Below are 14515 nucleotides of genomic sequence, written 5' to 3'. Positions count from 1 at the left end.
TTGACACTTTTAATTAAGTGGAACAATCTCCCACTTAGGGAAAATTGCTATCTTTCGATTTTCTAAATTCCACCACCACTTCTCTTTGCCTCTGGTCATTTTGAACCCAACCAAACACACCCTTTTCAAATTTGTCAACCTTTTTAGCTAAATCAATTTTGGGCAAAATTTGATGAAACATAAATAGGGAACAACACACACTATTTGAAATAGTGTTCTATCCTAACTCTAACCTACCCAAACCAACCCTACATGTTTTCTTGCCCCCTCTCTGCCTCACACCCCCACAGAAACCCTAGGGAAGGGCAAGATATGGCCTAGCCATGGCCATGCCAAGGGCATGCCGGCCATGCCGTGCTCCCTCCTTTCTCCTTCACCTCCAGCCATGGCCCTGCTGCCATTTAGCTCCACCTCACCTCCCTATGTCAACCTATGCAAACCCTGGTCGGAGAGGACGCCAAGGCTCGCCGGAATTCGCGCGCCCAGAGTGGCCCGGGCCATGCCGATCACGGCGTGGGCACGCCCCAGCGCGCACCACGGCCACCTGCCGCCCCGACAACCTACGTAGCCCTGCCCCCCCCCCCCTCTCAGCACGTTGAGCATCGCCGTCGTCACGCCGACCCACCTGGCACGGTCCCGTGTCCTCGCGCCGCCTGCCGCCGTCGACACCGTCGACATTTTCCCGCGGACGCCGCCGCAGACCAGGAAGCAATGCGTCGTCGCCAGACCGTCCCCCACCTCGCCATCACGCGCGTTAGCCTCGCCTGGATGTCACCTACCTAGCGCCGCCCTCACCCATCCCCATTACTCGCCAGAAACGCCGCGGCCATGTCGACTCCACCGCAGACCTCTGGCCACCTCGCGTCGCTATAAAAGGAAGCCCCCTCACACCGATTTCTTCACACCATCATCGTCGCCTCCCTCTCCTCGATCTCCTCATCCACTCCTCCTCCTCGATTGCTCGCCGGAACCCTCCAATTTCGTCGCCGGAGCCGCGGAGGACCTGAGATCATCGCCGACGAATTGGAGCACCATCGACGACGCCACCGGTACCAGAGCACTCGCCGTCGTCTACAACGTCTACCTGCATCAACGCCGCCGCTCGCCGACGTCCCAGCTCGCCGCCGACCCCCGTGCCTCGCCGTGCCAGCGCCGTCCTCGCGTCGTCGATGACGATGACCACCCGCCGTTGGATCTTGATCTGATCGCACGGCCACCACTCGCGCGTACCGATTCGGTAAGCCACCGTCACTGATGCGTGGGCCCCTTTGTCAGCTGGCCCGCAGCGCTAGTTGGGCTGCCCCCTGGCTTTTCAAATCTTTCGGCCCGTTTAGTTTCCCGCCAGCCCGCCTAGTTGATTTCATTTAAATCTAATTCAAACTTTCCAATACTGCACCCCACTTTGATTTTTAAATAGTTTCAAATCTGCTGAACCAAAATTTATGAATTTTATATATTCAGAAAGCTTAGGAAAATATCTATCCAATGCCACTGGCCTCATGGTCAATCTCTTGGTAGAATTAATCTGACAAAAATAACAAGGCAGGGACTTGTCTGCCCTAGATTAATTCTTAAAAATCAACCACAAAGGATTTTAAGTTAATTCCAACTCCTTTAGCTCACATTTGACTTACACTAATTGTTTCTGCAAGAAAATGGTGTGGTCACTTTGCATGATCATGCCCTAGTTTTAGTAGTGTGCAATATGGCTAGTTTAACTAGTTGATATTGTCCAAAACTATTAAGTAAGTCATATGAAGTTTTGTGCTTCATTTAAATCTTGTCTCAAAGGAATTCATGTGATGGTTGGACCCCTGGCCAAACTCACTTATATGAATTACTTAGAGATTTAAATCATATGTAGTGTTATTAAATGGTATGAGGTATTTTATTTCATTTAAATCTATTTCTCAAATAATGATAGTGAAGGATTGACTTGGGTCAACATGATTTCATGTATGATGGTTTGAGAAATTAAATCTTAAGAAGATTTTCAAGAAGAGAAAAGTATTTCTCAAGAACTACATGGAAATTATCTGTTACACATGAAAGGTGAGGAAATTACTTTTCCTCAAGCCACACAACCCATGCACCCCAATTGCAATATTGGTGTACATAAAATAAATGGGTGTGGGTACAAGTAATGTTAGAATAGCCAATGAATAGTTAATATTGTGAAATCACCTCAATAATAGTGGTGAACCTAGTTACCACTATGAGAGGTTTCCTTCTCATTTAAATCTTGTTCTCAAGTATTTCAACATGAGGTATGGACCTTGGTCTATATAATCTCATGTTGAGTATTTGGTGACATTAAATAACTACCAGGTTAGTATCAAATTGTATGAGGTTGGAACCTCATTTAAATCATTTTCTTACATGATGGGTATGAAGAGGTTGACTTTGGTCAACCTAGGTCATATTTGGTTCATGAGAGAAATTAAATCTTAATAAGATAATGAGAGGAAGTTATTCCTCTAATTAATTAAAAGAAAACACCTAAGTAGTATGAGAGGAAATTATTTTTCTTAAATAAGAGGAACACATCCACCCACTTAATAGTAAAGTGTGATGCTAGTTTAAGTTGTGTGAATCATGTGTGTTCTTAGTGTAGTCTGTAAGTTTGGTAGAATGATGGTGTACCCCGTATTCGTATTTTAGACGCTAGTACCGGAGACCATCAGGAAGGGGAGGACTTCTACAACAAGGAAGGAGAGGAAGAGAACTGAGACCCTCACTTCATACCAAGGCAAGCCAATACCAATTCCAGTTAGCTGTTGCAAGCTATTATCAATGATACTGTTGCAAGCTGATATTATTGCAAGCTAGTATCAATGATATTGTTTGCAAGCTATACCCTTGCAAGCTTTTATTCTTGCAAAGTGCAAAGCCCCTTGGGGCAAAGCACTATGTTTCTTACCTTTTATTATACGAACCCATCCCAAGTTTTGACTTTGCAAATTCTTACTTGTTTTCTAAATGAGTTACTTTTATAGTTAACTTTGGTCAAAGTACAAGTTGGTTACTAGAATAATAAAGTTAGCCAGCTGTTACCAATCCAAACTAGACCTTTGCAAGTCAACCCCCAATGCAAGATGATAATCTTGTAACTTGCAAAGCTCACTATGAGCAAGGCATTACTTTATCTACCTTATACTTATGATCCTATTTTCCAGTTTCTTCTTTACAAGCTATTTTACTTTTGGTTTTATCAAAGTACTTTTTGATTCAGGATTCACTTGGCTAGTATTGCACTAGTACAAGAGTATCAAACTTAGCCTAGAAGCAAAGCAAAATACTTAGCACCCTCATACGTAGATGCTAGTGCTGTTTTGAAAGGGAATACTCCATTTGGGAAACCGGGAACTGAAATGATTTCGAAAACCTTGGAATGACGAGTCATTCTATTGAAAGATTTTGAAGGGGTTTTGAAACCTTGGAATGAAGATGCATTCCATTGAATGAATTTTTGAAGGTGAATATGACTGGTGAATGACTTGGTGAATTTTACAAAAACACTGATGGTTGGGTTCGGATGCGATACCATTCCAATTTTTACCGTACCCCCACAATACCTGAATCTGGGTAGGGCTTAACTGGAAGTTTGTGTGTCTTAGTATGGGTTCCCTCTAAACAAGCGTCATCGGGGTTATGCCGAAAGCTACCTCTACCACAAAAGAAACGATCCGATATGATGCGAAATGAGGTGAATGTCCGGCCCAAGCCTGTGCGATTCAGTGCCGACTGTCTGTCTTCACTGGGAGGCCAAGCTCATGGGGAGAGGTGCCTATACTAGGGTATGTAAATGAAAGGTTATGATTGGTAGTTCGCGTACTGCGTATGATAAATCAGGGCCAGTTACCCCTGACGAGCTATTGCAATTGTTGTGGCACAAGTGTACAACCTCTGCAGAGTTAAACCTATTCGAATAGCCGCGTCCTCGGTTATGGACAGTTGGAAAGGCCATACTGTTCCGTCATCAGAACTTTTCGAAAACTATGAATGGTGAAGGGTGACGTATGATTTTTGAACTTGAACAGAGATTTGGACTTGGAATCACAACAGAGTTGTGGGAATGACACTAATGTTCCTACTGGAGTTAGATAGCATTCAAAGGGTGGTTTACAAAAATGTTTGTGAAATAAAATTTGCTTTATGCAAAAGAAACTAGAGCTTAGTACCCCCTTTCTCGAATTGTTAGCACTTACCGTAGTATTAGTTTGCGAGTACGTTAAAGTACTCACGGCTGTGTCCCTGGCTATTCAAATGGCCAGATTTTGAAGCAGAACCACAGTTTGAAGAAGACGACCCGCGGGACGCCCACGACAACTAGGGAGCCTTCTGACGTCAGACGTTGGCCTGTGGACTCCCGAGTCCCTTCTACGTTACGCTTCCGCTATGAAACTATGAACTTTGTTTATATTGATCAATAGATCAACTATTTGTGTAATATGGATCATGTGATCCTTATTTGTAAGATGACTATGGTATGTAATGAATGATGACTTATGATATTCAACTGTTATGTCTCGCAACAACAATATTCCTGGGATTGCGAGGTATGGCATAACAGGCATCTGGACTTAAAAATCCGGGTGTTGACAAGTTGGTATCAGAGCCATTGTTTGACCTTAGGAGACTCTAGTTAGAATGGACGTCTGAAAAACTTAGTTTCAAAAACCAATGAAGTGAATATTTGTGAAAACTTGTTCTTACTCTTATCTTTGAAATCCTTTTTCAAAAAGATGAGAAATCTATACTCTACTTTCTTTGCAAGCCTACATAAAATTTTGCACACTTGACTACTTCTCTAATTTACTTCTCTTTGCTCACAGATGACGTACCAATGGGAGTCCTATCAGCTTGGTCCCGAAGGCGACCTCAAGTTCGAAAAAGAGTTGAAGCAACTAGTGGATTATCTAGGACACCCGTACCCCAAGTTCTTCGGAATGCCACTCAAGGCTAAGGCAGGAGAACCACCTCAGTGGGACGTTTCTACTGATCTACGAAAGAAGCTTGATGCCCCGGTATGGGAAACCATTTGGATTTCTGTAACGGGAAACACTTGGAAGGAAGGACTAGCCGAAGCGATGCAAGAAACAATTTTTCGTCTGTGTGGACAAAATAAGGACAAGATCAAGAACACTCGCTTCATCTACTACCCAAGACATGACCCCTGGGGAGAATCAATGACCCTGCCCCCACCACAACCAAAGATGAACCCCTCTGAAGCACCTCAGGACTTCAGGCAGTACAAAACCCGCAGGGATTTGGACAACGCCCTCGCCTCTCGTCAAGCACCTCACCCGTGAAGAAGAAGAATCCACCCGGAAGAGTAGTATCACTCCAGCACTTAAGTAGGTGTGAGTTGTATCAGGATCCCCTTGTATCGTAGAACGAATGAATGGTTCTTCAAACCAACGGTGTGTTAGATTGGTAATGTGTGATGTTTGGTATGAATGAAAAAAATGTTGCTGGGTTTTACCCCCTCAACACTCCTCAAGTTTTCAAGTTTTAAATTCTTGAATTTTAACTCAAACAAACCATAGAAGTTTCCCTCTTATCTTATCATCTACTTCCAATGTTCAGATGGCCCCTCCTACCCGCAACAACTCCCAGGCCCAAGCCAATCAGATATACACTGAGCACGCCAAGATGACTGACACCATCAACATCCTTGCAATGGAGCGCAAGGCACTTCGCCATCAACACGCCAAGAAGGACTACCTCATTGCCCGCCTCCGCGTGAAGATAGCATCACTAGAACGGCTGATCCCAATACCCCACCATGCCCCCAGAACCAAGTCCAACGTGACTTGCTACGCATGTGGTGTTACTGGTCACTACTCTAACAAGTGTCCGGTGAGAGCCGCCAACAATGCCCCCAGGACTGGAAGCAACGCTGTACCCATTACACAAAAGGACAAGTCAACGGTAACCTGCTATGCATGTGGAACTGTGGGTCATTACCCCAATGAATGCCACAAGAAGCTTGCCAAGATCGCCGCCAACCCCGCTGCACCTGCACAGCAGCAGCGCCGTTTCGCAACTAGAAGAAAGTTTGTTCCAAACTACCCGAACAACCGCAACGGTCGCTACTACAACCTGAAGGCCACCAAAGCACAAGAAACATCTCAGAATATGCCAAGTATGTTCCCTGCTAAATCCTATCACCCAATCTCTCTAGGAAACCTAACTCTTCTTAAAATCTCGGGACGAGATTTGTTTAAGGGGGAAGGGTTTGTAACACCCCAAATTTCAAAACAAAGCCAAAAATGAAATTCCTTTTTCCAAAAATGAGAGCCAACAAAAACTTTTCTTATATAAGGTATCATGCTTAGTGCTCCTACCTATTACTTGTGTTTTTGCCTTGATGAGTGTAGTATACTTTTGTGATAAACCCTAAAGTGATCAAGTGAAGATCACCAACCAAATAAAAATGAAAAGAGAAAGAAATCAAATAAGAAGAACCCTAAACCCTAACCTTTTCGAAAGACATTTGGATCTGTTTTAAGAAACCTAAAATAAAGGAAAAACCATATGTGGGCCTATAGCCCTAATATGTGAATCTTGAACCCTACCCTTCTCGTTTTGCTAAATGTTGGTGAACCATTGAAAACCTATTAAACCCAAAACCTCATCCTTCTTGAGAAATAAAAAGGGAAAAATCTTATTTAAGAAAGAAGCATATAGGCCTATGGCTATTTTGTAAAAACTTTCCCTAGGCCTTTCTACTTTATGTAGAGAATTGGAAAGTATTCTTAAACCTTATCTAGTACTTTTCCAACCCAATCCAAAGTGGAACACAAGGTTTTCAAAAAGAGAGTAATAATGCCATAGAGGCATATGAGAGCAAAATATCAAATTTGTGAAATTGAGGATCTTAACCCTAGACTTGGAGTTGAATGGTTGGATCACTCCTAGTATACCATCTCAACTCTCAACAACATCTTTTGAGTCAAGCCTAGTTAAAGTAAAAATCTAATGCCACATATGCATAGAGGCATATGTGACCCTTAGCCATTTTCACCAATTCTTGTCCTATGCACTTCTACTTTTACCAAATGGTGTGAAACCATCTCTGAACCCAAGCTAACCCTAAATTGACCCTCACCCTTGCTCAAGTAAAGCAAGGGGAGCACCTGACAAGAATAAGAGGAATTGACTTGTCATCTCCTATGTGTTTTGGCCAATTTTACAAATCTTTGAGCTAGACCTTTTGGAATGGTTTCAATGGTTTGAAATTGTTTCTAAACTAATAAGAATGACTTTAGAATCAAGACAAGTCCAATCAAATGGAGAGAAACCCAATAGTGGGATAATTCCATTTTTCTTCCTTCACATATACTTAGGGCCAATTTATCAAATCTTGACCTAGGCACCAACCTTGTCCCAAAATGGTTGGATCCTTTCATCCAACTTCTTCTAGCAACAAACAAACCTCCCTCTGGTCAATTTGAAGCAAAGAAAAATAAAAGAGTAAAGGTGAGAAAATCACAAAACCCTCACATAGGGCTTATGCCATTTTTATAAATTTTAACCCTAGACCACTTTGGCCTTCACCATGAGTTGAATAATGTTACTAAACATTTATTACAACTTTTGGAATCAAAGAAAACCAATTCAAATCTTTTTCAAACTCAATTTTGGCTCACATACAATAATGGTCAAATCTGCCATTATTATTCTGGTCACTACTTTGAGCCTCTCTATGTCAAGTTTTTCAAACTAAACTTTCTCAACTCTTTGCATGTCATCCAAGAGGACATCAAGATGAACACTTTGTGTAAAGACCACCTTGCCAAAATCCTTCTTGATCAATTGCTTTGCTCATCCAAAGTTGACACTTTTAATTAAGTGGAACAATCTCCCACTTAGGGAAAATTGCTATCTTTCGATTTTCTAAATTCCACCACCACTTCTCTTTGCCTCTGGTCATTTTGAACCCAACCAAACACACCCTTTTCAAATTTGTCAACCTTTTTAGCTAAATCAATTTTGGGCAAAATTTGATGAAACATAAATAGGGAACAACACACACTATTTGAAATAGTGTTCTATCCTAACTCTAACCTACCCAAACCAACCCTACATGTTTTCTTGCCCCCTCTCTGCCTCACACCCCCACAGAAACCCTAGGGAAGGGCAAGATATGGCCTAGCCATGGCCATGCCAAGGGCATGCCGGCCATGCCGTGCTCCCTCCTTTCTCCTTCACCTCCAGCCATGGCCCTGCTGCCATTTAGCTCCACCTCACCTCCCTATGTCAACCTATGCAAACCCTGGTCGGAGAGGACGCCAAGGCTCGCCGGAATTCGCGCGCCCAGAGTGGCCCGGGCCATGCCGATCACGGCGTCGGCACGCCCCAGCGCGCACCACGGCCACCTGCCGCCCCGACAACCTACGTAGCCCTGGCCCCCCCCCTCTCAGCACGTTGAGCATCGCCGTCATCACGCCGACCCACCTGGCACGGTCCCGTGTCCTCGCGCCGCCTGCCGCCGTCGACACCGTCGACATTTTCCCGCGGACGCCGCCGCAGACCAGGAAGCAATGCGTCGTCGCCAGACCGTCCCCCACCTCGCCATCACGCGCGTTAGCCTCGCCTGGATGTCACCTACCTAGCGCCGCCCTCACCCATCCCCATTACTCGCCAGAAACGCCGCGGCCATGTCGACTCCGCCGCAGACCTCTGGCCACCTCGCGTCGCTATAAAAGGAAGCCCCCTCACACCGATTTCTTCACACCATCATCGTCGCCTCCCTCTCCTCGATCTCCTCATCCACTCCTCCTCCTCGATTGCTCGCCGGAACCCTCCAATTTCGTCGCCGGAGCCGCGGAGGACCTGAGATCATCGCCGACGAATTGGAGCACCATCGACGACGCCACCGGTACCAGCGCACTCGCCGTCGTCTACAACGTCTACCTGCATCAACGCCGCCGCTCGCCGACGTCCCAGCTCGCCGCCGACCCCCGTGCCTCGCCGTGCCAGCGCCGTCCTCGCGTCGTCGATGACGATGACCACCCGCCGTTGGATCTTGATCTGATCGCACGGCCACCACTCGCGCGTACCGATTCGGTAAGCCACCGTCACTGATGCGTGGGCCCCTTTGTCAGCTGGCCCGCAGCGCTAGTTGGGCTGCCCCCTGGCTTTTCAAATCTTTCGGCCCGTTTAGTTTCCCGCCAGCCCGCCTAGTTGATTTCATTTAAATCTAATTCAAACTTTCCAATACTGCACCCCACTTTGATTTTTAAATAGTTTCAAATCTGCTGAACCAAAATTTATGAATTTTATATATTCGGAAAGCTTAGGAAAATATCTATCCAATGCCACTGGCCTCATGGTCAATCTCTTGGTAGAATTAATCTGACAAAAATAACAAGGTAGGGACTTGTCTGCCCTAGATTAATTCTTAAAAATCAACCACAAAGGATTTTAAGTTAATTCCAACTCCTTTAGCTCACATTTGACTTACACTAATTGTTTCTGCAAGAAAATGGTGTGGTCACTTTGCATGATCATGCCCTAGTTTTAGTAGTGTGCAATATGGCTAGTTTAACTAGTTGATATTGTCCAAAACTATTAAGTAAGTCATATGAAGTTTTGTGCTTCATTTAAATCTTGTCTCAAAGGAATTCATGTGATGGTTGGACCCCTGGCCAAACTCACTTATATGAATTACTTAGAGATTTAAATCATATGTAGTGTTATTAAATGGTATGAGGTATTTTATCTCATTTAAATCTATTTCTCAAATAATGATAGTGAAGGATTGACTTGGGTCAACATGATTTCATGTATGATGGTTTGAGAAATTAAATCTTAAGAAGATTTTCAAGAAGAGAAAAGTATTTCTCAAGAACTACATGGAAATTATCTGTTACACATGAAAGGTGAGGAAATTACTTTTCCTCAAGCCACACAACCCATGCACCCCAATTGCAATATTGGTGTACATAAAATAAATGGGTGTGGGTACAAGTAATGTTAGAATAGCCAATGAATAGTTAATATTGTGAAATCACCTCAATAATAGTGGTGAACCTAGTTACCACTATGAGAGGTTTCCTTCTCATTTAAATCTTGTTCTCAAGTATTTCAACATGAGGTATGGACCTTGGTCTATATAATCTCATGTTGAGTATTTGGTGACATTAAATAACTACCAGGTTAGTATCAAATTGTATGAGGTTGGAACCTCATTTAAATCATTTTCTTACATGATGGGTATGAAGAGGTTGACTTTGGTCAACCTAGGTCATATTTGGTTCATGAGAGAAATTAAATCTTAATAAGATAATGAGAGGAAGTTATTCCTCTAATTAATTAAAAGAAAACACCTAAGTAGTATGAGAGGAAATTATTTTTCTTAAATAAGAGGAACACATCCACCCACTTAATAGTAAAGTGTGATGCTAGTTTAAGTTGTGTGAATCATGTGTGTTCTTAGTGTAGTCTGTAAGTTTGGTAGAATGATGGTGTACCCCGTATTCGTATTTTAGACGCTAGTACCGGAGACCATCAGGAAGGGGAGGACTTCTACAACAAGGAAGGAGAGGAAGAGAACTGAGACCCTCACTTCATACCAAGGCAAGCCAATACCAATTCCAGTTAGCTGTTGCAAGCTATTATCAATGATACTGTTGCAAGCTGATATTATTGCAAGCTAGTATCAATGATATTGTTTGCAAGCTATACCCTTGCAAGCTTTTATTCTTGCAAAGTGCAAAGCCCCTTGGGGCAAAGCACTATGTTTCTTACCTTTTATTATACGAACCCATCCCAAGTTTTGACTTTGCAAATTCTTACTTGTTTTCTAAATGAGTTACTTTTATAGTTAACTTTGGTCAAAGTACAAGTTGGTTACTAGAATAATAAAGTTAGCCAGCTGTTACCAATCCAAACTAGACCTTTGCAAGTCAACCCCCAATGCAAGATGATAATCTTGTAACTTGCAAAGCTCACTATGAGCAAGGCATTACTTTATCTACCTTATACTTATGATCCTATTTTCCAGTTTCTTCTTTACAAGCTATTTTACTTTTGGTTTTATCAAAGTACTTTTTGATTCAGGATTCACTTGGCTAGTATTGGACTAGTACAAGAGTATCAAACTTAGCCTAGAAGCAAAGCAAAATACTTAGCACCCTCATACGTAGATGCTAGTGCTGTTTTGAAAGGGAATACTCCATTTGGGAAACCGGGAACTGAAATGATTTCGAAAACCTTGGAATGACGAGTCATTCTATTGAAAGATTTTGAAGGGGTTTTGAAACCTTGGAATGAAGATGCATTCCATTGAATGAATTTTTGAAGGTGAATATGACTGGTGAATGACTTGGTGAATTTTACAAAAACACTGATGGTTGGGTTCGGATGCGATACCATTCCAATTTTTACCGTACCCCCACAATACCTGAATCTGGGTAGGGCTTAACTGGAAGTTTGTGTGTCTTAGTATGGGTTCCCTCTAAACAAGCGTCATCGGGGTTATGCCGAAAGCTGCCTCTACCACAAAAGAAACGATCCGATATGATGCGAAATGAGGTGAATGTCCGGCCCAAGCCCTGTGCAGTTCCCAGGCTGACTGTCTGTCTTCACTGGGAGGCCAAGCTCATGGGGAGAGGTGCCTATACTAGGGTATGTAAATGAAAGGTTATGATTGGTAGTTCGCATACTGCGTACGATAAATCAGGGCCAGTTACCCCTGACGAGCTATTGCAATTGTTGTGGCACAAGTGTACAACCTCTGCAGAGTTAAACCTATTCGAATAGCCGCGTCCTCGGTTATGGACAGTTGGAAAGGCCATACTGTTCCGTCATCAGAACTTTTCGAAAACTATGAATGGTGAAGGGTGACGTATGATTTTTGAACTTGAACAGAGATTTGGACTTGGAATCACAACAGAGTTGTGGGAATGACACTAATGTTCCTACTGGAGTTAGATAGCATTCAAAGGGTGGTTTACAAAAATGTTTGTGAAATAAAATTTGCTTTATGCAAAAGAAACTAGAGCTTAGTACCCCCTTTCTCGAATTGTTAGCACTTACCGTAGTATTAGTTTGCGAGTACGTTAAAGTACTCACGGCTGTGTCCCTGGCTATTCAAATGGCCAGATTTTGAAGCAGAACCACAGTTTGAAGAAGACGACCCGCGGGACGCCCACGACAACTAGGGAGCCTTCTGACGTCAGACGTTGGCCTGTGGACTCCCGAGTCCCTTCTACGTTACGCTTCCGCTATGAAACTATGAACTTTGTTTATATTGATCAATAGATCAACTATTTGTGTAATATGGATCATGTGATCCTTATTTGTAAGATGACTATGGTATGTAATGAATGATGACTTATGATATTCAACTGTTATGTCTCGCAACAACAATATTCCTGGGATTGCGAGGTATGGCATAACAGGCATCTGGACTTAAAAATCCGGGTGTTGACACTTGGGCCAAGCTAGGTATGCACCCATCAGCCAGATCGATCTTTCAGCTACTATTTGGGCTTTTTCGGTTTTATGTGTTTTGATTTTTTTTCCTGGTTTGTTGGCCCATTCATAGTGTCCATCGAGTCCATTGCAGGCATTTGTGGGAAAATTAAAATTGTGCTGCCATTTTTCTTGGGGTGATTGTCCTCGGCCAGATCAGGTCGTTCATGTTGGCAACCTCAATACATCCACTCCGCTCCCAGGTATGCTACCACTCCACCACCAGCCTCGAACTAGATATGTTCCAATATCCACATTCCTGTTTTGATGTGTGGTGTTTTCTGTGTTTTTTCTCACAGCTAGCTCTTTAGAATTTTGGATATAATGAAAATGGTAAGTGTCGTGTCCGCTCCAGCTAGAATGAGCTAGAACATGACCAGCTTATGTTAAAATGTGTCAAATCTTGTGTTTTTTTTATTTATCCTATCTCCACTTTCTGGTTGAATTATGTTTCTTAACAATCTGCATCGTTAGATTTGTTATAACGATCTTTACCCTGTTAGGACCTCAGTATTGTGATGGACAATTTGACCATCTTTGTTTCTACACCAGTGGATTTTGTATTAGACGTAGACTTTCAGGCTAAATCATCAGGTTATAGTCGGTCAGTTGGCAGGCCTCTTAATGAAATTAAAAACAGTGCTGCTGTCGTCCATCAAACAAAGCGTCTTCATGGTTTATCTGTTATGATAAATAGTGAAGTTCAGAGTTTCAGACAACGAAGATTGATAAAGGATAATGAACTACTTAATCTGTGAGTTTGTATGAGTGTTCCTCCATGTCAAATATTGCAAGAATGCTATCTATAATTTCTTTTCCCCATCAGATTATTATCTTTCCTAAGAGAGAGCACCAATCCTTTAACTTATTTCTTTTGAAAATTTTAAGTACAGAAAATTTACACATCAAGGTTTCCTCACTGCATGCCAAAAAATTCTAAAAATGACAGTAGGTAATCTTCCTTGCAAATTTGAGTTCTGATGGTATAGCTCTGTATTGCCAAATTGACTCAATATACATTGTGTCAAATGCAAATCATTTGATATCATTGTGTTTCTGGAGAGGCTTGATGAATCTCTTTTCATTTATGTGTTTCAGGCTATGTTTGATAAGTTGTTTACCTTCCTTATTGTCCGTATTTACAAACTCCTTCGCCTGATATTGTTTCTAATTTATGCTTGCTGCCCTCCTATTTATTTGGTTTCAGAGAACTTGACCATTGACAACACAAATTGCAGGGTTAGGCCTGAACATTGTGGACTGGATGTTCAAGGTATGATGTTGTGCAGCCTATACTCCATGTGTTCTTTTTATTGACGTTCATGGCCATCACTCATCATTATGCATTTCAGCGTTTTGTTTCTTAACTCTGCAGATTGTTCTTATATGTCAAGGTAGTGGGGATGGAAGCTATAGTTGTAAGCACACAATGAAAAACCGTGGTGGAGGTTAGTTCACATTGACATTCGCTTCTGGTGAATGACCACTTATTTAATACTAGATGACCGGTTGCGCTATCGCGCAAATGGCGGAATTAGGTCAGGATTAAAATCATAAGTTTTAGTTTATTTTAATATTAAGAATTAGCCAAAAAAAATTACTGGTTTAGTATATCACATAAACACTATTCCATCGATGTGTTGCACGAAGATATGACAATTTATTACGGTATCACACTATTTTTCTCAGCTATTATGCTTTTGTATAAGCTGCTCCACCATATTATGGTTATTGTACCAAAAAAAGGTAGCATCACAAAAGAAGCATAAAAGGATAATTACTATTGCAAGAAGTCGGTTTGAGATTTTAAGCCCCTTAACCGATACCACGGGAACCAAAACTATTACAAATGTTTGCCTCACATAAACAATTTGCATCACTATTCTCACCTGATACCCCTCACCTCCATCCCGATTTGCGTTAAAACGGTTGTTCCTCTTAACCTATCTCTCGACCACCTCCCTCCATTCTCTCCACCCATCCACGACATCCGTTGCTCGCCACAAGGCTTACCTAACACTTGATAGAG

Source organism: Lolium perenne, chromosome 4 (assembly GCF_019359855.2).
Source record: "Lolium perenne isolate Kyuss_39 chromosome 4, Kyuss_2.0, whole genome shotgun sequence".
Classification (NCBI taxonomy): domain Eukaryota; kingdom Viridiplantae; phylum Streptophyta; class Magnoliopsida; order Poales; family Poaceae; genus Lolium; species Lolium perenne.
Note: the sequence above shows the minus strand (reverse complement) of the source record.